The sequence below is a fragment of the Rhinolophus sinicus genome, chromosome 17, assembly GCF_057876585.1.
Source record: "Rhinolophus sinicus isolate RSI-liver-muscle chromosome 17, RSI-T2T, whole genome shotgun sequence".
NCBI lineage: Eukaryota > Metazoa > Chordata > Mammalia > Chiroptera > Rhinolophidae > Rhinolophus > Rhinolophus sinicus.
The window spans coordinates 94,249,082-94,274,416 of record NC_142517.1 but is presented as its reverse complement, the minus strand read 5'-3'; the positions used below and the strand labels follow the sequence as shown (position 1 = coordinate 94,274,416).

General features: G+C 32.9%; 1 protein-coding gene and 1 pseudogene across 3 annotated transcripts in view; both read right to left on the bottom strand.

Annotated features, from left to right (window-relative positions):
- Window positions 1-25,335, bottom strand: part of ROBO1 (roundabout guidance receptor 1) — a 1,115,129-nt gene that overhangs the window by 760,438 nt on the left and 329,356 nt on the right. The window lies entirely within an intron of this gene.
- LOC141568020 (U6 spliceosomal RNA) lies at window positions 13,571-13,670 on the bottom strand (annotated as a pseudogene).

Sequence of the window (25,335 nt, the reverse complement as noted above, 5' to 3'; positions counted from 1 at the left end):
TGAGGCTCTTATTAAGAGTTTCAATGGAGTGCTTAATGTGGGTGCTTATCGGAATATGATCAGGAGAGATTGTGAGAAAGGGGCAAGGGAAGCATAAACAACTCTTAAGAAATTTTGCTTAAAAGAGGAGCATGGAGGGAAACATCATTCTAAGAAGGAACTTTTAAAATAGTGGTACTTTTGCATTAGAAAAGAAGGCAAAAATATGGGTAAAACATGGATACAGTTTGATTGGTCGATTTGGCAATGGCAGGATACATGATGACCACTGATTAGTTTTCATTTTTCAGTGAAGTGCATGCCTGGGGATGTGGTTAAGGGGAAATGTTGAAAGGAGTTGTTGCAGGCCTGATTAGGGAGGGGAGTGAGAGTGAGGGAAATCAAACCTGAGAGCAAAACGCAGTAGGAGTGGAGGCCAACTTTTCAGCATATATTTGTCCTACTTCCACAGCAATACTTTTGTTTCGGGTATGTACAGGGAATGGATGCGAAGGTGATACCTAGACAGCTGTGCTGTGAAAACCTGAAATAGGACATGTTCAAAGACGGAGAAGGAGGCAGAATGCTTTAACAATACTCCAGAAGCGCTGCTTTAACAATACAGCATATTCTTAGCAAGTTATTAAAAATAACAGCAGCAGAACCTAACATAGGTTCTAGGCTCGTCCTTGCATAGGACCAACAAGTCCATACACATTATTGTTATTTTTTAAAAGTTAAATTTGAATCTCTTTTGCAGTGCAATAAATAGTACAAACCAGGACAGGGTCAGCAGTTGGTGACTCCTAGTCCAGTTATAAAGTGAGCAACAGTATAATTTTTTGGCCATCTAGTAACAGATATATGTCACTATAGCCATAAGATACAGTTGAGAATCACTTAGTAAGAATTACTGCAATAGTCCTTATATATTTAACTATCATGTTTGCAAATAGATGCTTCAGTTTGGATTGAAACAAAGTTACAACAAAATGAAAAAGAAACCAATATTAAAATAAAACTGGTTTCCAAAGGCAAACCAAGTATCATTTTTTTTCTCTTTAATCTGTATCCGAATTTGTAAGACTCTCCAGTTGGTATGTCCAGATACAAAGATGTGTTACCTCTTATTTTAAGTCTGAATCACTAGAAAGCAATCAAGAACACTGGACCAGAAGTTCTGATTTCTTATATTCAGAATTCTCCCCGAAAGGGGAAAAATGAAGTGGAATCAACAAAAGTTGTCCATTTCCATTTTATCACTCAAGGAATTGAGCTTCTCAGAAAGTGTCAGAGAAACAACCACAGAATGAACATCCAAACCATCTGACACAGTCCCACCAGTAATCGTCACAGGGAGTCTTAATTTGCCCCTCTCTACTTGGCCGTAATCACTGGACAAACCGATATTCTCAAAGAACACATTTTGTGTCTTGGTGTTTTACTGGAAGAATAAGTCTTGAAGAACAAGCTACTTTAAAAAGAAATAATTACCAGTTTTGAAGAGAATGCTACAAGCCTTGTAATTACAAGGTCAGATGAATCCATTGCTCTTGTAAACTTCACCTGACAGCCCTCCAAAAGAAAGACACTAACGCAGGAATGATTACATATATATATATATATATATATATATATATATATATATATATATATATATATATATATACTTTATGCTTGTGATTATTTGAATGGATATCAAGTTCAGGAAGAATGATATCCCAAAAGTGGGTGGCATTATTTTACAACAGAAACTGTATTAATAACATTTTTGGTTATTAAATGTAAAAATACACTTCTACAGCATGACTAAATAAAAGATCTCATGTAAAACCTCAAGGACCCATTTCATTACCCAATTAATATTTTCATGTGGTTTTGCCCTCAGGCAATAAAAGAGTCTTTGTTTTACACAGACACAGACAGTAGATCATCAAACAAAATAATGAAACAGCCTAAGCAAATATTTAAAATTATTTAAAAAAGAGTTACAACTGGAAGACACATTAGAGATCGCTTAGCCTGATCTTCTCATTTTACAAACAAGAAAATTAAGACTGAAAAATTAAATGATTTGCTCAAGGTCACAAATCAGGAGCAGCTGTCAGCATCAGGCCTAACCTAGTCAAATCTGAAAAAGTTTCTTCCTTTCCCTTTGAAACATAATCTGCTGCCCTCGTCCAAATGGACGGTTTCTCTTTCCTACGTGTTCAGTGTCTATCTATGACAAATCACTCAAGACCTTTCTTCTCTGTCCAGGAATCCTCAAGTTACTACATGTTGGGACTGTCTTCCCTCCTTTGTCCCATATATCATTTGGTCATAGATAGAATAAATATCTATGATAGATAGAATAAATATGACTACAATGCCATTGAGCCTTCCTGGTAGAGTAAATTGGAAATTAAGCAATGCTGATGTAGATCCATAGAACTTGCTACAGCTTTACTACTTTGAGGACTGCATGGGATTTGGGGAAAGTGAATTTCGATAATCACGTTCTGAAGAGATTATTACAATTTCATAACTCAAAGGAAGGGTGAAAAGTTTGAGCCGAGTCTCTTAACTGTTGTGTGTTGGTTACTCTTAATGAATGAGAAAATAACTAACACTCAATGGTTAAAAGAATAGGCTCTAGATAGGTTGTGTTGTTTCAATCTACATTCCACTTTTTAGTAGCAGTGATCTTGGGCACAATGATTGTTCAAGCACTTTGTGCTTCAGGTTCCTTCCACCTTTGAAAAAATGAAGATTAATAATAATAACTCTTTCATCAGAACAGTTTGAGAATTCAATGAGAATATTTATATAAAGTGCTTAGAATATAAACGAGCATATAGTAAAAGCTAAATGTCAGGTTCTTATTATGTCTAGTGGGCATTATTCAACTCCTCCATGTATTGTCATCCTGTTAAAATCTGCCCTCTGTGTCATTCAACTGAAACTGCCTTCACAAAGATCACTATTGACCAACTAAACGACAAATTCAGAGGCCCATTTTTATTACCTGTTATATACAGCCCTTCCCAACACTTGACAGTTTATCTCTCTGAGCTTCTTAAAATTCTCTTATCTTTTGTCTTCTGTGAACAGCCGTTTTCCCTAACACTTTACATATTAAACCGTTAATTGCTTCCCTTTCTACCTTTTTTTTAAACGATAATGTGATTTACTTCAAATCTTGCAACCATTGCCAGTATGCCAGGAACTTTGAGGTATATTTCTATTACATATCTAATTCTAGAGATACAGAGTTAATTTCAAAATGTGTGCTATACATTTTTATTTTAATGCATAGGGCCAGAAACAGAACTCATTAAATTTTCCTTTAACTAACGTCCCCTGAATTCCCTATAGAAAATATATCTCAATCTACACCACTGAAATTCTTCAAGGCTTCTTTGACTCTTCTTTCCAGCATGCCTTAAATTAGAATTCATCCTTGGTAGGGACAATTCCAGTTTATAACTGTCATTCAGCTCCATTATTAACAGAAACCTCTTTTACTCTCAAAAGTGTCCAGATGTGAATGCTATATGACATGATTAACCCAATCGTGTTAGGCATCCATTGTACATCACAATCATCATCAGAATTGATATTTCTTCCCACCCTCTGTAGTTTGGACTTCTCCTTTTTTTTTTTTCTTTCTGGATGCTATCAAGAGTCTTTTTGAAGATCGTTGTTACCAATATATTTCTGATTGTTATATTTTCTATATGGCTGTTACAATGATCTCCCTAAAAAATAAGCTTAGTATTGTTATCCCCTTTCATAATGATTGTCATTCTCACTGAGTTCCCTACGATAAAAAGTCCAACACCCTGTTTTAACTATCATCCATTTGTTTATCTTGTTCTGCTACCTTTAGATTCAAAGACAGGTCATATACTAGAGCAGAGGTTTTAGATTCGATAATATAAATTTAATAAAGAATAGACAAGTAGTAATGACTTTCTACAATAATGTCTATGGAATAAATGCCAGCACACTGATAAAATACTATAGATAAGTCATTGAAGAAGGATGACATGCATCCTACTCCCCTAACAGGGCTACTGTAAAATTCAAATGCAACAATGTGAGCATGTTTAAAATCACCGTATAAGGCCCATGACTACTGTTTTTGTTATTGTCATTTTTCCATCTCCCACCCAAAGCAAATGCATTTATTATTTATAGATGCTTTTGTCAAGGATAAAAATATTCACATAAGTTTCCCTGCTATTCAACAAGCAGAAAGTGTACTCTCCAAAAATTAAATTTTGTGAGATTTCCATTGCCAAACTTTCCTTTCTTTAAAATGAAATTGTACATTTAGGACCTATATTTTCTCCATATTTAATAGTAATCAAAATCCTTAAATGTGTACAATCTAAAATCTAATATTAACTTTTTAAGATTTTACATTTTACAAATTTATAGATAGTCAAATTACTTTCCAGACTTTTAAAACTGTATTTGGGCTGATACCTCATCAGAAATGTGTCCAAATTTCATCACTATTATCTCTAGAAAGCAATGTACTGTAGAGTATATGAAGTAAATTCCTCACCTTTAACAATGACAACACAGAACTAGGAATACATGTAAGTAGAAAATACCAAGATCAATACAAATACAGAATCAGTAAGCGTAAATGTACATAAATATATATGTGTATTTATAATATACAAACACACACACACGAGGTGTGGTAAAAAATATGGTAAATATTTAAATAAAAAAATTACAGTAAAAGACACATTAACATTAATCCCCTCAAAATATCCCCCTTTGCTTTGAACACACTTATCCGATTGTTCTTGCCACTTTTTGAAGCAGTTCTGGAAGTCCTCTTTCCTGAGTGTTTTTAGTTGCACTGTCATGGCTGCCTCAATGTCCTGAATCGATTCAAAACGATTTCCTTTCATGGTCATTTTGACTTTGGGGAAGAGCCAGAAGTTGCATGGCATCAGATCTGGTGAATAAGGTGGATGAGGACACACCACAATGTTTTCATTTGACAGATATTGCCGTATACCAGAAGCGATGTGTGACACGGAGCATTGTCATGATGGAGGATGAGGTAAAGACCCTCATGAAAGAGGACTTCCAGAACTGCTTCAAAAGTGGCAAGAACAATGGGATAAGTGTGTTCAAAGTGAGGGGGAGGATTTTGGGAGGGATAAATGGCAATGTGTCTTTTACTGTAATAGTTTTTTTGTTTTCTTTAATTTAAACATTCACTGTATTTTTGTATCACACATTGTATGTGTGTGTGTGTATGTAATATGTATATATGAACTATATATACGTACATTTTTACCATAATTTAAGTGCATGCATATGCTCACAAATGGCTTTTTTGGGGTTACTGACTAGTCACCTATATATGAATTAGCTTGGATGACAGGAAATTCCATTTTTAGAAAAGGTTAGTTGACCATAAACAGTTTCCAAAGATTGAACCTAATAGAAAATGGGAATTGGCTAAGAACATTTAAATAAATTTATTCATAAATTAGAACTTGTGTATACTTCAAAATGAAAATCTAAGAGAATATCATTTTATGGATAAAGAAGCTAATATAATATTTACTGGGTATACATAATGGGATATTATACCAAATATTATTCCTTTGTGATATAATGTTAACATTTTTGTTCATTTCTTCTATGATTTATACATTTGTTAATCTTTGGACAGATTGTCATGTAAGCCCCTTTAAAATAAATAATTTTGTAATTTGAAATCATGTCTAAATTTCAGTAAATAATCTGAAACATTCTATTTTAACATTATGTTTTAGGGAAAAAAAAGTAGACCCATTTCAAAGACAATATCTTGGCAATTATTTTCATGATTATAGTTAATCAATATTGTGGATTTTTTAGTTGACAAAGTCATAAATGTATAAAAATGTTAGGTTGGAAGCGGTCAAAAGTGGTCTAAGCCCTATTTTATAGATGAAGAAACTGAGATGAAATGACTTAGAATAGTAATTTTGTTATTTGGAATAATTATTAGAAACTTGAAGACAAAGGGAAAAAAAGAAAAATTAATAGGTATACATAACCAAAGCTATATTTGCATTGGATCTAATAGTACTTTTAGAACAGAATCTATTGACAGAGCATTGATCCTATAACACATTTACTAAGTAATACACTGGACAAGAGAGGGCAATATTACAACTGACAATACCAAGGCCTTAAGAAAATATAGGATGATGATCTATCTGTCTATCTATCTATCTACCTATCTATTATCTATCTATCATCTCAAAGTGAAAAAATAATTTGTTAAATTCAATTATAAATTCTCCTGATGACTGGACTTACGCGTATTTTTAAAACTAATTCTATTGGCCTTATGTAATCATGATACTATGTCTAGTACAAAGGGTTCGATGTTTCATTTATACTAAGTTTAAAACATTTTAGATAACATAATGGAGACACATAATTTAATATCACATTTAGCCTAATAATATTTGCATTTTTCAGAGAGTGGCATCATTGCACTGAAACCGTTCATGGTGAGAAGTCTCTGTAAATACTGGGCCAGAAGACACAGTAAATTTTTTTTTTCTCTGAAGAATGAATTTAATATTTTAACATAGTGAATTTTAAAGGGTGGAAACACTGAGGTTATGGAGTAAAATCACAGGACTTCTGTAGTAATGTTCTGATTCACAGGACATTTTTATTATTTCAGAGAACAGATTTAATTTTATTTTTAAATAACCCTTTCTGTCTGATTTTCGCTCCTCTGATAATTCCACTTTTGGAATCAAGCTGTTTCTCTCTAAAGTCTCTAAGATTCACAACTTCTAGAGCTTACCACTGTGTAGTATCAGTTACCATGGAGTGTAGTGACATGTATTTTCATTGAGTTTTAGAGAAAATAACATGAAATTACAAGATATAGGACCGTTCAAGCTCAATTATTTACTGAAGCCAAACACAGTGTGTGATTGTAGACAAATTATTTAAACTTTCACCTTTCAGTTTCCTTACCTGGAAATGGGGATGATAATAATGACACATTTCCACACTGTTATTATGTTGGCAAATAGATGACCTATGAGCACAGCCTTTCATGAACTTTAATGTGCAAAGTAAATCCTATTGATACTTTGGGAAAATGAAGAGTTATATCGACGTTAACATTTTGATAGATTAAAATTATTTTGAAAAATATTTTGATAACACCCACAGCTATTATTATATGTGGTTATATATGACTATTAAAGGGAAAAATGAACAAGAATCTAGTTTTTATAGATAGAAATTATAATTCCACATATGGCAAGTTTGAATAAAAATTAAGCCACTAAAAATATAAATATAAAATAATTTAATTTTCAATTCATTATATCAATATACACAGTACCATTCCAAGGTAATGTGTTGTTGCACTAACCTTGTATCTAAAGAGAGAAATTTTCACTATTTGCCATAACCTGGAATCAATTATTTTACTTATCACAGAGTAAAGAGTTACACTTAAATAAACTCAACTTCCCTAAAAATTTATTAGAATTAAACCTTCATATAACTGATTTATTCTAGTTTAATAGACAAAAAATTTTTAATCGTGCTTTTCTAATGCAGTTCAAAATTTTGAAGAATTTCTCAATCAGAATTTTTCAAACTTTTCACTTTCTAAAGCCATTTGAAATTTTATAGTAACTGAAATGTTATATAAAATGATCCATAACAGTACTTTTGATAAGACAAGACTGGTCCAAATGATATTTTATCTTCTCTCTTGCTCTCTCTTCCAAAGAAACATAAAGTGTAAAAAAAAAAAAAAAAAAGAATCTTAATATTGCTTAGGAGAACTATTTGAATTAATTTAAGGTTTTCTAGGGGACACGATGATCAAAGGAGCAAATGAACTCACACAAAAATCAGAGTAGATCATTTTACCTGACTGCAGTGAATTTATCAGACGGTTGTCTGGGTCACTGGTGAGAGATGAGAGGCACAGGAAAGGTTGGAGTAAACTCTTGGCAAACTTGGAAAATCTAAGAAATCTGTGTCTATATATGATTAGAAAATAACTAAGGGAACAGAACATATTGTAGCTAAGGAAATGATGGTTGATAGGGCAATGTTTTCAAAAGGAGGGGAACAAAGGCTAGAGGGAGAGTAAGAAGAGTTTCTAGGTTAAGTTAAAAGTAGGATACTTTAAAATCCAAAAACCTAACAGAAAATGTAACAGTGTCTAAAGTAGAATGTAATGCAAACATTATTCAATTAGCTTAAACCTGCTTAACGTGGACAATACATTTGCGGAGAATTGGAGGAACATAAAAAATAAGCACATTTTGGTTCTAAAATATTTAGCTTGATATTAACTAGAGGTGAGGACTAGAAAAAAGAATCTGGAATTCTTCAGAAGAGAGAACATAGTAAAAAAATCTTGGAAATCATTAAAAGTTCAAATGGAGTAGATATAAACTAAAGAAAGTGACTGATACAATGGTCTACGAAGACTTCCATCACAAATGTCAGAAGCAGAAACTGATAAGAAAGGGACGGACTGATATAAAGGTGACTATGCTTCTGTGGAGTCTTATTAGGAAGAAAATATCTTATGAAAAGGTAATAGATGTGTCTAATCAAATACTACATAATCAACAAGAAAGTCAAAAGTCAGATTTGAAGGGGTCGATAATTACTTTAAGTTGTAGTAGGGAGATCACTAAACTGTGAACATCTGGTTAAAGTAGAGAAACTCTGTGAGGATGCTGCCATGTTTATCTCAAGAAAAACTTAAGCAAACAGAAAAAAAAACCAAAAACGTTCTGCAGCTTGTGCAAATGCCAAACTGAATGCATCAGCATTTTGCAGGGCAAAGATTACAAGGTAATGAATGATGACCCTCTGACTTTAGATGTCTCTTAGTACTACAGGAAGACACTAGAGGAATTGGAATAGTTGCTGAAGCAAATCAAGAGAAGTTAGATGGCAATCAGATCTCTGTTTTGGTGTAGGAACAATAATATTTCTTTAATACAAAAATTTGGAAGCGACCTGACACATAAGAGATTTCAGGTCAGAAAAGAGTTTGATAGTCTGTGTGCAAGGACAACCTAAGAATGTGTATATGTCCTGTTAAAATGTTCGCACAATTTGATCTTCATATTCACATAAAATGCAATAAAATCAATTGATTTTGACAGAAAGGACACATAAGCTAAGTAAATTTTAGCAAGTCAGTTAAAAACTTTCAAAATATCTACTTGATATTACAGGGCTCTTTTAAAAATCAGATGAATGCACTAAAATAAAGTACAGGCACATACACACACATTCTTTGACATAAACAATTTTTGGACATGAGGAAGCAACTATATAAGGAGATATATAAGAACCATGTTTCTGTCCATTATTAATTCTTAATAATGTGATAACTCAATTTCATAACCTAAGTACCATTCATTCTTAATGAAATGGACTAATGAACTTATTGTTGGACATCTTATTCTTTTTATTTTATTTTTTTATTAGTTTCAGGCATACAGAGCAACATAGTGGTCAGACATTTACATAACAAACAATGTGATAACATGAACAAGTCTACTACCCAACCTAACACTGTACATAATCATTAGAACATTATTGACTATATTCCCCAGGATGCATTACACGTTCACATGACTATTTTTAAAATTATAGTTTACATTCAATGTTATTCTAGTCTCAGGTGCACAGCGTAGTGGTCAGACACCTACATAACTTACGAAATGATCACCCCAAAAAGTCCACCACCCACCTGACTCCACACACTCTCCGCAACACCACTGACCACACTCCCCGTACTGCACTCCACATCCCAGTGACTCTCCTGTAATTATCAATTTGCACTTCTTAATGGCTTTCCTTTCCCATCTGGCATCCCAACCCCCCTTCCATCTAGTAATCATCAGTTTGTTCTCTGTATCTATGGGTCTGTTTTGTTGGTTTGTTTATTTTATTCTTTAGATTCTACATATAAGAGAGATCGTAGAGTATTTGTCTTTCTCAGTCTGACTTATTTCACTTAGTGTAATACCTTATTAAGTCCATTCATGTGTCGCAAATGGTAATATTTCATCCTTTTTATGGTTGAGTAATATTCCATTGTATATATGCACCACCTCGTCTTTATCCAATTGCATTTGATGGCCATTTTGGTTGTTTCCATACCTTGGCTATTGTAAATAGTGCTGCTGTGAACATAGGGGTGCATATATTTTTCAAATGAATGTTTTGGATTTTTCTGGATAAATACCCAGGAATGGAATTGGTGGGTCATAAGGCAGTCCTATTTTTAATTTTTTGAGGAACCTCCATACTGCTTTCCATAGTGGCTGACCAATTTGCAATCCCATGAACAGTACATGGGGGTTGGGTTCCCTTTTCTCCACTTTCTTGCCAATACCTGTTGCTTGTTGATTTATTGATATGACCATTCTGATAGGTGTGAGGTGATATTTCATTGTGGTTTTAATTTGCATTTCTCTGATGATTAGTGATATTGAACATCTTTTCATATGTCTATTGGCCATCTGTATGTCCTCCTTGGAAAAATGTCTATTCAGGTCCTGTGACCATTTTTTTTATTGGATTGCTTCTTTGGTGTTGAACTGCATGACTTTTTCATAGATTTTGAATATTAATCCCTTATTACATATATCATTGGTGAATATCTTCTCCCATTCAGTAGGATGTCTTTCATTTTGTTGATGGTTTCCTTTGCTGTGTAAAAATATTTCAGTTTGATGTAGTCCCATTTGCCTATTTTTTTCTTTTGTTTTCGTTGCCCAAGGAGGCATATCAGTAAAAATATTACTGAAGTTAATGTCTGAGAGTTTACTGTCTGTGTTTACTTCTAGGAACTTTATGGTTTCAGGTTTAATACTTAAGTTTGTAATCCATTTTGAATTTATTCTTGTGTATAGGATAAGAAGACGGTCCAGTTTCATTTTTTTGTATGTATCTGTCCAGTTTTCCCAGCACCATTTAATGAACAGACTTTTTTTTTTTTTTTTTTGAATGTCGTTGTGTGGTTTTAAAATCAGGGTAAGGGTGGCCTTTTAGAATGAGCTGGGAGCCTTCCCACCTCTTGAATTTTTTTGAATAGTTTGAGAAGAATAAGTGTTAATTTTTTTTTGGAATATTTGGCAGAATTCACCAGTGAAGGCATCTGGTCCAGGACTTTAATTGTTGGGAGGTTGTTGATTACAGATTCGATTTCATTAGTAGTAATCAGTTGATTCAGATTTTCTGTTTCTTCTTGATTCAGTCTTAGAAGATTATATGCTTCTAGGAATTTATCCATTTCTTCTAGATTGTCCAATTTGTTGTTGCATAATTGCTTGTAGCATTTTCTTAAAAATTTTTGTATTTCTATGGTGTCCCTTGTCACTTCTCTTTCATATTTGATTTTATTTATTTGGGTCCTCTCTCATTTTTTCTTGATGAGTCTGGTTAACAGTTTATGAATTTTGTTTATCTTTTCAAAGAAACAGTTCTTGGTTTCATTGATATTTTCTATTGATTTTTTAGCTTCTATTTCTTTTATTTCCACTTTGATTTTTATCATTTCCTCCCTTCTACTCACTTTGGGCTTTGTTTGCTTTTCTTTTTTCCAGTTCCCTTAGGTATAAAGTTAGACTGTATATTTGATATTTTTTTCTTGTGTCTTGAAGTAGGCCTGCATTGCTATGAATTTACCTCTTAGGACTGATTGTATTGTGTCCCATATATTGTGGGTTGTTGTGTTTTCACTTTCGTTAACCCATTCAGTGTTTTAGTAGCATGTAATTTAGCCTCTGTGTGTGTGTGTGTGTGTGTGTGTGTGTGTTGGAATTGATTTCCAGTTTCACACCATGGTGGTCAGAAAAGACATGGTCATAACAGATAAACACTTGACATAATTTCAATCTTCCTAAAGTTATTGAGACTTGTTTTGTGGCCTAACATGTGGTCTGTCTTGGAAAATGTTTCATATGCACTTGAAAAGAATATATATTTTGCTGCTTTGAAGTAAAATACCCTAATAATATAAATTAAACCCATGTGGTCTAGTGTATCATTTAAGGCTTAAGTTTCCTTGTTGATTTTCTGTCTGGGAGATCTATCCTTTGGTGTCAGTGGGGTGTTAAAGTCCCCTACTATGACTGTGTTATTGGTGATCTCTCCCTTTATGTCAGTCAATATTTGTTTTATATATTTAGGTGATCCTATGTTGGGTGCATACGTGTTTACTAGTGGTTATGTCCTCTTGCTGGATTGGGACCTTTATCATTATGTAATATCCTTCTTTGTTCCTTATTATATAGTCTTTGTTTTAAAGTCTATTTTGTCTGATATAAATATTGCTACCTTCGCTTTTTTTTAAATTTCCATTTGCATGAAATATCTTTTTGCATCCCTTTACTTTCAGTCTATGTGTCTTTTGTGAACTGAGGTGGTCACTTGTAAACTGTATATGTATGGGTTTTGTTTTCTTATCCATTCAGCTACCCTATGTCTTTTGATTGGAACATTTAATCCATTAACATTTAAACTGATTATTGATTGGTACATAGTGATTGCCATTTTATTTTTCATATTTTTGATCTTCTTTTGTTTGTTTGTTTTCCCTTTTATTCTTCTTTCAGTTGTCCTTTTAACATTTCTTGTAATACTGGCTTGGTGGTAACAAATTTCTTTAGCTTTTTCTTGTTTTGGAAGCTCTTTATCTCTCCTGCCATTTTAAATGATAGCCTTGCTGGGTAGAGTGGTCTTGTTTGTATGTCCTTGCTTGTGATCACTTCAATTATTTCCTGCCACTCCCTTCTGGCCTGCAAAGTTTCTCTTGAGAAATTAGCTGAAGGTCTTGTGGGAGCTCCCTTATAGGAAACTAGTTGTCTTTTTCTCTCTGTTTTTAAGATTCTGTCTTTGTCTATAATCTTTGCCATGTTTTTATAATGTGGCTTGTTGTGGGCCTGTTTGGCTTTACCTTGTTTGGTAATCTCTTCACTTCCTGGGCTTCTTTATCTATTTCCTTTGCCAGATTAGGGAAGTTTTCAGTCATTATTCCTTCAAATAGGTTTTCAACCTCTTGCTCACTCTTTTTTCCTTCTGGTATCCCTATAGTACAAATGTTGTTACACTTGATGTTTTCCTAGAGGTCCCTTAAACTATCATTGCTTTCTCCTTTTTTCTTTTTGTTGTTGTTCTGATTGGGTGCTTTCTGTTCCCTTGTCTTCTAAATTGCTGATTCACTCCTCTGCTTCATCTAATCTGCTGTTGATTTCTTCTACTGTATTCTTCATTTAATTATTGTATTCTTTATTTCTGACTGGTTCTTTTCTATGGTTTCTATGTCTTTATTTATGCTTACTATCTCTTTGTTGAAGTTTTTCGTTATGTTCCTTAAGCATTCTTATAACCAGTATTTTAAACTCTGTCTCTGGTAGGTTGATTGCCTTCATTTCATTCGGGCTTTTTTTTTTTTTTTTTTTTTTTCTTGTTCTTTTCTTTGGGACACGTTTCTTTGTTTCCTCATTCAGGCTCCCTGTCTGTGTTTGCTTCTATGTATGAGGTAGATCTCCTATGTCTCTTAGTAAAAAATATGGAAGACTTCACAAATTTATGTGTCATTCTTGTGCAGGGGGCATGCTAATCTTTCATTCCAATTTTAGTGTATGTGTTGCTGAAGCAACCACTGGACCTCTTATTCTCGATAGAAATGTCATCTGTGAAAACTAAACCTATCATCACCTTTAATGATGTTAATAGGCAGGTGCTAGTGAGTGTTAAAAAAACACAGAGTATTTGAAATTTAAACCACAATCTTAATCAGTTATTTTAACTGGTATTTTAATGTATATGTTCTGATATATAAATTATCTTTTATTAGTACAATGCATGTAATATAGTGACACAAAATACAGTTGCACCTATATTAATTACACCTATTAGAAATTATGGGATCTAAATCACTAGAGTATCATTTTTATTTTTGATAGTCAAGATAATAAGAAACAACATTTCAACATCTTGCATTGTATGTTAGAAGGAGAACTGTGCATTTTTGGCATCATAGATCTCCATATTCTTTTCAGGACCCCTTAGGATAAAAATTTTCCCATCTGATAAGATGGCCAATGAAAAGAAATACATGGCAGAAATACCTGAAAATAAATTAAATTTTCTTTCAAATATAACATTTCATGTGCTTATAGCATAAAGTATAAAGATATAAAGAAGGAAATAAAAAATTCTTATAATTCCAATCACTGTTATCATCTACGTATATTTCCTTCCAATATTTCTATCCTATGCATAGGCATTTATTTTTATTTATATAGTAGAGATTACACTAAATACAAATTTTTACATCATACCTTTACTGCATAATATTATAACATGTTTTTCTGACATTATTAAGAAAAAAACATAAACATTACTTTACTTGTATGATTCTGTTTTAGGATTATGTTCTAATTTATTTAACCAATGCTCTATCACTGGATATTAGTCCGTCTATCATTTATTCAAAATAATCACTGATTACCAGAGGGGGGAATATTTCTCTGTGAAAAACAGACTAAAAACCGATCTACTGAAATAGTAATTTCCTCAAATTTATTGTCTAAGAATACATCTAGTGTATAAACATTTAAGAGCATGTTGGAAGCCTTAAAGTATATAAATATATGTTGTGTTTGCTACAATGATTAGTCAATAGGCTCCAAAAACTACAGCTAAATTTTCAGCTCAGGAGCTAGGCACATTCATCAGCTATCATGCTGTAAATTATGAATACTTTCTTTCAGCTGGTAAACATTTTGCCATTTGTGGTCCTGGACAAACATTTTCCAGGGTACTCTACTTATGGAGAAACATCTGAAAAGGATCAGCACACTGGACAAGCAAAATTTACTAAGAAATTAATTTACTACGTGATCAGACATATCCCATTAGACAAAAGATCTTCACTTATTCGTGAAACAAAAATTAGCAACATCAACCTTAAATTCAAAACAAGCAACCAAACAAATAAGCAGACATTCAGACAGTTGGACAAATTAACCATGACTCATATAATCAGTAAGCCTGGGATATTGTGCACTTGAATATTCAATAAAAAACAAACATTCAGAGACTAGGGGAGTTTAATGCCAGATAAATGACAATGATAAAACTTTAACAAAGGGTTGTCTAATTAAATCCTGGCTCTACCACTTTGGGACTTTGGACTATGTTACTTAACCCCTCTTCATCTGTAAAATGGGGAAAACCTCCTAGGTTTACTGAGAAATTTAAATAAGTTAAAATAAATTAGTATTTACAACAGCACCCAGTGAAGAATGAGCATTTAATGAGTTCAAAACAAAATCGTAGGTAGTCACCAACTAGCAGTTAATTAGCAGTTAGAAAAGAAACAGTTTTTACTCTTCCGTATACTATTAGCTTTTAATTGTTATTAGTTATCCACTGCCAAATTTCTAATAGTGCTAGATTAAGATTTATTCTTATTGAATAAATCTTTTGATGCATGATTAATGAAAAATGATTTTCAATCATTTAATTTCTGCAATTTGAATAATCAAGAAATGTCTCTTCTTTTCTTTCTTCCTCCCAGTTCAACACACCCCCCTTTCTACTGTATTTTTTATTATCCTCAAAAAATAAGTATATAACATGCTATCATATATTATATGTATCATATTTACATATATATGTATACAGGAAATTAAAAGGACATGAATCATACTATAATCACGTGTATTTCAATACATAAGGAATGCTTGGGCATATACTGAAGATATAAAATAGTCATATGTTTGCAACCATATGCAGAATCACTGTGAATATGAGAGCTAAAAATGTAGACTGATACAGGTATGTACTATTATCGACTCCCAAATAAAATGAGACACTTTTGTCTACGATGTGTCTGAGCCAAAGAAAGTGGAATCTTTCCTCCTTTCTCAAGGTAGTTGTGTGATAAGCAGTACTATGGAAAACAGAATTAGCTTCTCTGTTCATATAATTGAAGACACTATATTTGCCTACATGAATTCTCAGTGGGATTTTTGAAAGTTTTTCATTCAGGGGAACCATCCTAAAAATTGCAGGACATACAGAATCTCTGCTTTCTACCCATTAAATGCTGGTGGCAATGCCTCTTCAATAATTACAACAACCTAAGGCCTATGCAGATTTCCAAACTATCCTTAAGAGCATGATTTTCATTAGTTTTATTTGTTACTGCCACTCCCAAGGAGGCTTTTAGACATTTTTATCTTAATAGTGCTCCATCAATGAAATTTTAATAGCACAGATACACTGTGCTTTATACGTATAAATGTACAATTTGTTCACCCCATATGATCAAATTTTCTCCCTCTTGGGAATGCAAACTTCCCCATAGAGAGTGTCTGCCTTATGACGCCTGGACCACCCCCAGGGAGAACTACAGCTTATGCTGAAAAATGGAACAGGTCATGATGCCAGAGTCATGTCAGGCTTGCATGCTGGGGTCTTCGGATCAATAACATGTTCCCTAGTCTTTGGCGATGTGTGCTCACAGCTCATCTGGGACAGCAGTAAATAGAGAAATGTGAGATGCTGTAAGTTTGTGTATACACATAACCAGACTGATCCTATAAAAGTGTCAGATCATTTCATTCTTTTGCTCAACCCCCTTTAGTGGCTTCCCCTTTTATTTTGATTAAAATCTCAAACCCTTGCATTGGTCTATAAGACCCCACATGATCTGTTACCCCCTCAAGCTCCTATTGAAATCTGGGCACAATGACTTCTGAGCACACACCAATGAACAAGCCAAGCACAATCTTCATATGCAATGCTTCGTATTTATTACACCCGCTTTTTACAACACTCATCCCTCTGATAGGAGCTGAGTTCCTTGCTTCTTTCAGGTCTGTTAATTTGTTCAGTGAGTGAATATATACTGATTAAACATATATTTGGAACTCAAAGGTGATTCTTTACATTCTAGCATGTACATGATTACTCATGAGGACTGCCAGAATACTTGAAATTACTTATAAACCGAAAATGACCACATTTCTAACACTCTATAAAATTTACCTTAAAAACATCAAGATTGTTTTTAATAGAAAAATAAAAAAAAATCTTGATGCTTTCGGGTTGACAGAAGAGCATGGGGTCCTTACATTGAGCATAAATTAAAGGTGTTTCATATTTTCCCACCTGTAGATATTTTTATTTTCTATTTATATATCATTACAAGAATGAGACTATGAAATCCACTTACATTGTTCTTTATAATACAAATTGTGACAGGCTTTTTACAGATGGTTGCAAACATGATCCAAAAAAATGACATTAAAGACCTGAGTTACTGATTCACTCACATGAGATCCTTGTGTAGCCAAGCAGAATTCATAATACTGAGGTTTATTGGGTACACATTCACCCCTGGCTTCATATTTAATTACTTATTCAGAAAAGCTTGCTGTGTGCCAATCAGTTCTCCAAATTATGTCACCAAACGTAAATTTATTTCAAAATACAGTAAATGTGAGTTTTCAGCCAAACTGTTAAATTAGAAAAATATTGCAGTCATTAAAACATATTCAACATTTTGAATTATTCCTTATACATAAAAATCAAAGTGTTAAAATATTTTCCAAGTTTTTCTATCAATTTCCTGAGTCACTCTATAAAAAATTGTATCTTTTACAGCCCCACGACACACACACACACACACACACACACACACACACACACACACACTCACAGACTGCATATTTAACAAATGATAGTATCAACAGATAATACATTGCATTATATTTGGCAGAAATCTGACAAAATTTTGTATTTTAATCCCCACAACTGCCTTCACATTTCAGGTTCTTTTCTACATGAAAATATTTTACTTCTCCTCTCAACACACTAAACATTTGCACTTATACTTTGAAAGTTTCTCTTTACAAACTTCAAGACAAACTTTCATAATAGGAGTAATTTTCAGTTTTTTACTAAGTATTGATAACAAGTTAGTATTTAGAGGTGAGAACTTGATTTTAAATCATTTATATTAGAATGCTATTTGTGATTTTATATAATATGGGTTACATATTGGGGAAAATGTGCATTCTAAATAATATATATTTTAAATAATTGTTCCTTTAAATATGAGTATTATGTTGAATGAACACATAAAGACACTGTTAAAATTTTGGCCATTTAGATAATTAGTGTCTAAATGTGTAAATGGACGGGTTTTCGTAAGTAAGTCAATGATTTGTTAAAGGTAATTCTAAGATACCCTCTTACATTTGCTTAAGTTTTGTGGGCCCCTCATCTTGTAATAAATAATTTTAATTTTAGAAGTACAATTTGACAAAAGGAAGGAAATAGCACTGTGAACATTTACTACTCGATGAATATTGATCGATTTCTTGTCAGAGCAGATTTAAAGCTGAAACTATATATATACATACATACACATACATGCATATGTAAATTTGACATAACAAAGAAAACCCAAAATTTAGCTCTATAGTCAAAGTTAATCACTTGGAATTATTGTTTTTTTTTAATTCAGTAGCTAGTTTCTAAGAATTACTGATTTAAAAAAAATTAGCATTCCACATCTGGGTATTAGCCAAAGGAATCCAAAACACTAATTCAAAAAGATATATGCACCCCCATGTTCACTGCAGCACTATTTACAATAGCCCAGATAAGGAGGCAACCCAAGTGCCCATCAATAGATGACTGGATTAAGAAGAAATGGTGCATATATACAATGGGATACTACTCAGCCATAAAAAAGAATGACATCTTACCATTTGCGACAACATGGATGGACCTAGAGGGTATTATGCTAAATGAAATAAGTCAGACTGAGAAAGAAAAATACCATAGTATCTCACTTATATGTGGAATCTAAAGAACAAAATAAACAGAACAGAAATAGACTCATAGATACAGAGAACAAACTTATGGTTACTAGATGGGATGGGGGTTGAGGGACTGCGTTAGAAAAGTGAAGTGATTAAGAAGTACCAACTGGTGCTTACAAAATAGTTACAGGGATGTAAAGCACCGCAAACAGAATGTAGTCAACAATACAGCAATAATTGTGGATTCCCAGGTGGGTACTAGACTGTGGTGGCTGGGGGGTGGTGGTGGTGGTGTCACTGCATAAATTACATAAATGTGTAACCACTATGCTGCATTCTGTATAAAATAATATTGCATGTAAACTGTAACTGAAAAAAGTAAATAAAATGTTTTTTAAAAAAATTTGCCCTAATTTCCCCAAGCTTACTGTTTGTAGAATGTTTGTCCATTCATTCATTCATGAATTCATTATTTATATCTTTATTAAGTTTCCATCTCTAAAATGTGTTGTTAAATTGGGTTTTATTATGAAGATGCTACAGTTAGCTAAAATTTAAAGGCTAAAAGATTTAATACTTGATGTTTAGTTTTCCACATTTTGCTGATTTAAGCACTCAACATCTTCTGAGATTAGATAGTATTAAACATGAATTAGGTCTACTTTCTTCCTCATAAAAATGTTTAATAATAGCAGAGGGAAAATTAAGCTTTTTGGTAAATGGTTAATATTGCATATATGAACACTTTAGATAATGAAGAGGAAGAAAGAGAATCCCTTAAGTTTGAAGCATTTTAATTAATTAAGTTCCTGAAAGAATTTAAGTAACTTTGAATATTCATACACATTCAATGTGTATTTATAAACAAAAGTATAGGCCCATCATAAATCAGTAATTAGAGCAGTCAGTGATAAATGAGTACTTTTAAAACTAAGAAATCTCCAATAATTTCTAGCACATAAAATCAGACTATATAGCAATAAAGATAAAACGAATTATTGGTAAAGACAAAGCATTCAAATTTCTCTAATTTTCTAATCCTGGCATGATTTACAAGAACCTTACGTGCTCCTACAAGTAACTTTGCAAAGAAAATTAACCATACTTATTCTTGGATAATCTGTGTTTGTATGTGTGTATACATAAACATGTAATACATGTATGTACACAGATGTACACATGTATGTAACACAGTTTAACTGATTATTAATTTACATTTCTAAACATATCTTGACTCTTTTACAATTAGTATATAATATATAACCTATTATTAAGTGTGTTTTATAAAAAGTTATGAGAGTATAAATCTCAAAATACAAGATAATTGTCTTTCTCAGCACTTATCACAGTACCACATGAATTTATGTGAGAATTAGAGAAAATAAACATAAATAAGACTAGATTTATGATTTGATTTGAATTTGACTATGTTTCAACCTTGAATGAATTTCTTATTCCATTAAATATATTCCAAACTATATCAATTTCCCAAATTCTTGTCTTTAATGGTAGCCAACAATTTTCTTGATATTATAGACCTTAATAGATACGTATCACCATTCCTTCGATGCCATCTTGATGTTAAGTTTTCCCGTTGTATACAGTGATCTGGGTTCCATACCAGCCAAGGAATATGCTCTCAGGAAACAGCTACCTCCCCATTGGCTAATATTACAGAGATATATGTGCAATAAATAAAGAAGTATTTTGTGAAGAAAATTTTAACATCAATAATCACAACACCAAAAATAATTATAACCACTACAAACAGAATCATCAGTGTTTGAACTTTTGTGTGAAAAAACATATGGTCAGTGTGGTTAATGGTAGAAAATATATCTTATCTTGACTTAACAGAGAAAAACAGAGACCCAGAGAAATAAAGTCAGTTCTCACAACATGTAGGTGGAGAGATTGGATTTGGACTTTGGTATGTCTGTCTCTAGGGTACCTGCTCTTATAGGGTCCACATGATATAATGATTTTGAAATATACTGGAGATTTCTTAACTGTTTTCCCCCAAAATTAAATTTGGGGTTAGGCTTACAATCATTTTACTCTAAATTAAGTAGTACTAGTCATAGTGAAATAATTTTGATGATGATTTTCATGATGTCTTCATTTATCGAAGAAGAAATTTCCTTGGCAGTGACTGACGAAATTTCTGGCTAGGCTCATAACCTGGACCATAAACTTTGTTCAGGTTACAATGCTGCTCTATGATGATTTAACCATTACATGATTCAGGTTAATGGGCTGCCAAAATGTTTTCAAATTATCGCTCACTCTCCCTCCATCCACTTCTAAATTACACAGTTTTACGTCACAAAAGAACCCCCATTCCTTCTCTCTGATTCAAAAACTACTGTAACCAAACTAGACATAGTACTGCTAGCAATTTTGTGGATTTGTTTCTTCATGATAAAAATAAGAGATGAAACAGGACAACTCTACTTTTGAGCCTGCTCAGCATTTTCTTACATTAATTAAACAACACCAAACTGACATAGCGTGTGAAAAGCTTAAAGGTGAGACTGTTGTACAGATTCATAGGAAAAAAAAAATGTTGGCAGGGATTTTGGACAAGTTATGGCAGTGATATATTCATCACCACATTTCCTTAGGCATACTAGTCTACTACACTACACTGTCCAAAACTAACCGAGCTCTAGCACATAAAAATTTTTTAACACTTCTGTAACCTAAGAACAATTTTAAATGGAAAATAATAGGTGGTTTCTAAGAAGTACTAGTGAACAGGAAAATTTTGAACTTGTCTTTATTTCAAAATCACAAGTTTTCAAAGACATTCTATTCTTAGGTGTAGTTTTACCATACCCTTGGGCTAATCTTTTATGAGTCAAATCTCTAATTTTAAAATCAAAGTCAGTTATAAAATAGTAGTCAACTGACAGAAATAAGCTACATAGCCAAATTTGTTGGTCCACATCTGTTCCATAAGATGGGGGTGGGGGGGAAATCTTACAGACTCCCTATCTTTCAGTCTCCTTCAAATTTATGAGTAAATTACTTAGAACCAAAATATCATATCTGAAATCAATATAGAGGCGGTAGTTAAAATCACCATGTTGGAATAATTTAAGGTAATTTCTCTGCTGCAAAAGCCGGGATGAATGCTGATTTTAGCAAAACTGAGGTTACAGATACTCATCCTCTTCATCTTTTTGGGTTACTCACCTTTTTACAGTATCTTTATATGTTTAATTTCTATCTGTTTTATCAAAATGGGATCATAGTTGTTGTTTCTTTATTATTATTATTTTGAAATACTGTTTCTATAGCGTTTTAACTTTTCAATATGGAATGGTTTGAGAATGGATTACCTGAGAAATTGCTTTTCTATTCATGTGTGTGACAGCTGAGTTCAGCTGTTTTCTTAAGCGTCTATGGAACAGCTGAGTGCTTTCTCCTGGTCCTCAGCTTTGAGACTAAGGGAACTTGAGGCAACAAATTTACCCAGGAATGTAAATGATCAAGGAATTTACATTCTTTTCATCTGCTACAGCTTTAAGTTATTGACCTTTGTCGCATAACTACTGGCAACATCGTCTTCCACAACTCTTGTGTTCTCTGCATATAAATGTATATATTAACACAACTACACCCACCGTAATTATGTGTTAGGAGCTCAGTGCAATCCAAAACACAAAATAGGCACGTTCCAAATTGAAGTCTCAGTCTTACGAACTCAACTAATTGCAAAATCCTTATCTGTCCTCTGGTGTTTGTATTTGTCCTGAGACAACAGGTACAGCTATCTATGGGGAGAAATGGAATGCAATAAAGTTGCTGTTATGTTGCTACAGTCCTAGAGTTCCTTAGTAGTAGACAAAATGATTTCATGTCAACCACTGAAGGCGGCTCATGTTCTGCCATCAGTTAAAACTTGGTTTTTTGAAACATCAAGTATTGATCAAATGGAAAAGGGCTCAGGAAGAACAGGCCTGTGTGGCTGCATTAATAATTTCATTGTCTATAAAGCATATACTTGCCATGAGCATTTAATAAAACTATAGTAGAATACAATCATTGGTATGTCTAAAAAGTGTTATTTTAATGTTATATTGCTTCAGCTCAAATATATCTTAACTTACAGAAATGAAGTAACAAAATAAACATGTGTGGTCAAATGTATTTGATTTCAGTTCTTTTCTTGCTATAATTATTAAAATGTCTCTCTGGAACTTTCTTGTAGGAAATAATAGCATAAATATTCTAATTATTCTTCATCACCTTGAGTTGAATGGAAAATGCATGATTTATCCCATTGAAATTATGGCCATATATTTCAACTACATTTACAAAGAATTACTGATAGAGAATACATTAGTTTTGCATACCACCAATGATCATACCACAAATGATCATGGACATGCAACACTATATTGTTCCCCGTAAAAATAATTTGCCAGAGTTTCACTGTGACATATTATGTATCTTTAAAGTGTCATGATATAAAGATAATCTGTGTTCCATGAACTTTTCTAATGTAGTACATGCGCTCTCTACCCTGAATGCAACTGGTAGCTCAGACGGTTGCAGGAAGGAAGATTTGTTCTGCAAATGGAACAATGTCCATGGCATGTGACCATATCTGGTTCTGTCTTTTCATCTTAAAGGGAGCCCTCTATGCTCTTTCTCTCATAGGGGTCAGGCACCCCTGTGCCTGCTCATAAATCCTATCGATTTCTTCTGTTTCCCAGTTGTCTGTATTGTACTGTTGACTTCAGACTGTGTTTTACGATACTAATCTTTGGCTAGGTGACTCATTACTTATACATTAGTTCACTTATGCATAAATCTATTGATTTGGGGTATCAACCTTAATATCAGATCAACACTGCAAGAATATTTTCTTGCTGGGTATAAAAGGAATAAGAAATAGTAAAGATTCTTTGTATATTTATATTATAGATTAAAGCTATGTACTGTTTTACTTACTGAACATGGTATTTCTTTGTAAACAGTATTTCTCAAAAAATCATCAAATGTGAAGTGTAAGGAAAGATTAGAAGAGACAAAGAATAAACGGAGAAACATTGTTTTTCAATAAAAACATTGTAGGCCTATTCACATGTCTCCTAGCTTTACAAAACTAGCACTCTGGAAGAAGAGTTAAAAACTGTTTTTCAGTATTAAGCTGATGGGATTGTGTAGTGTAGGATATTCTCATTAAAGTGGCAAAGATAAAACATAAAATTGGAGAAAGATCAATGGTAGCTAAGTTTTTAAAAGCTTTTTAAAATTTATTTTAAATGATTTTAGTGTATCTCTAAAGAACATGACCTGAATAATTCTAATGTTTCAAAATTTTTCTGCAAGAAATATTTGACCTATGGACAGTGACAGAAGAAAATGAGCAGATGATTAAAAATAACTGCATAACAAACAAGACAAACAAAAACTCATTGACACAAACAACAGTATGATGGTTACCAGAAGGAAAGGACATGGGGGGAGGTAGAAAAGGGTAAAAAGGGTCCAAAAAATGGTGACAGAAGGAGATTTGACTCTGGGTGGTGAACACACAATGCAATATGCAGATAACATGTTAGGCAATTGTACACCACTTGAAACCTATATAATTTTATTAATGTCATCCCAATAAATTTAATAATATTTAAATAAATTACTTCAGAGAGTTTATCTGAAAATGATGAGATGAGAAGTTAAAAATACAATATCAAAATACAAAACACACTGTGGTATATTTATGGAGGAATTTTTTTTCCAGAGGGAAGAAGTTTGGGCAATCTTAATGGGTAGTGTGTGTGTGTGTGTGTGTGTGTGTGTGTGTGTGTCTGGCAGTGGTAGTGGTGGAGGGTTCCATAAATAAATGGGACAGTTTAAGCCTAAGGTGTTTCAGCCACAGCGAATTGTTCCAGGAAATATGTTTCTTAGGTTTACGAGTTTAAGGGCAAGAATAAAGTTCACATTTGAAGCATTTCTATAAAGGTTCTGGGAATTTTCTGATTAAATTAGAGTTTTAATAATGTGATCCAGCTATTTTTTTATACATAATTCTTTTTTTTCTTTCATTACACTTTTGTAAAATTCCCTCTGCAAATTTGATAGGGAGGTAGAAACATGGAATTACAAACACATTTCTTAAAATCTGAAATTCTAGAATAGAAAAGACTATGTGGATTCTTATAACTCTCTGATAAGCCATTCAGAGGTGGCAATAAATGGATGGTATACATAAAATTCACAATTTTTGGATTTTATCTTGTTGAAATATACTAGAAACTTTACTTTCCTATAGGATAATGAAATTCTGCTTATATAGACTTTGAGGAAGGAATAAATTATACAAACTTATGATCTTATTGTGTTAAGTTTCACTTGTGTGAATCTGAAGAGCAGACATCACTTGCTCAGTAAAATTTTCTCCAATTCATTACTGCATACTTCATTTCATTCTGACAGTGATTTTCTTTCTATGTTCTTTCCTGCTTAGATT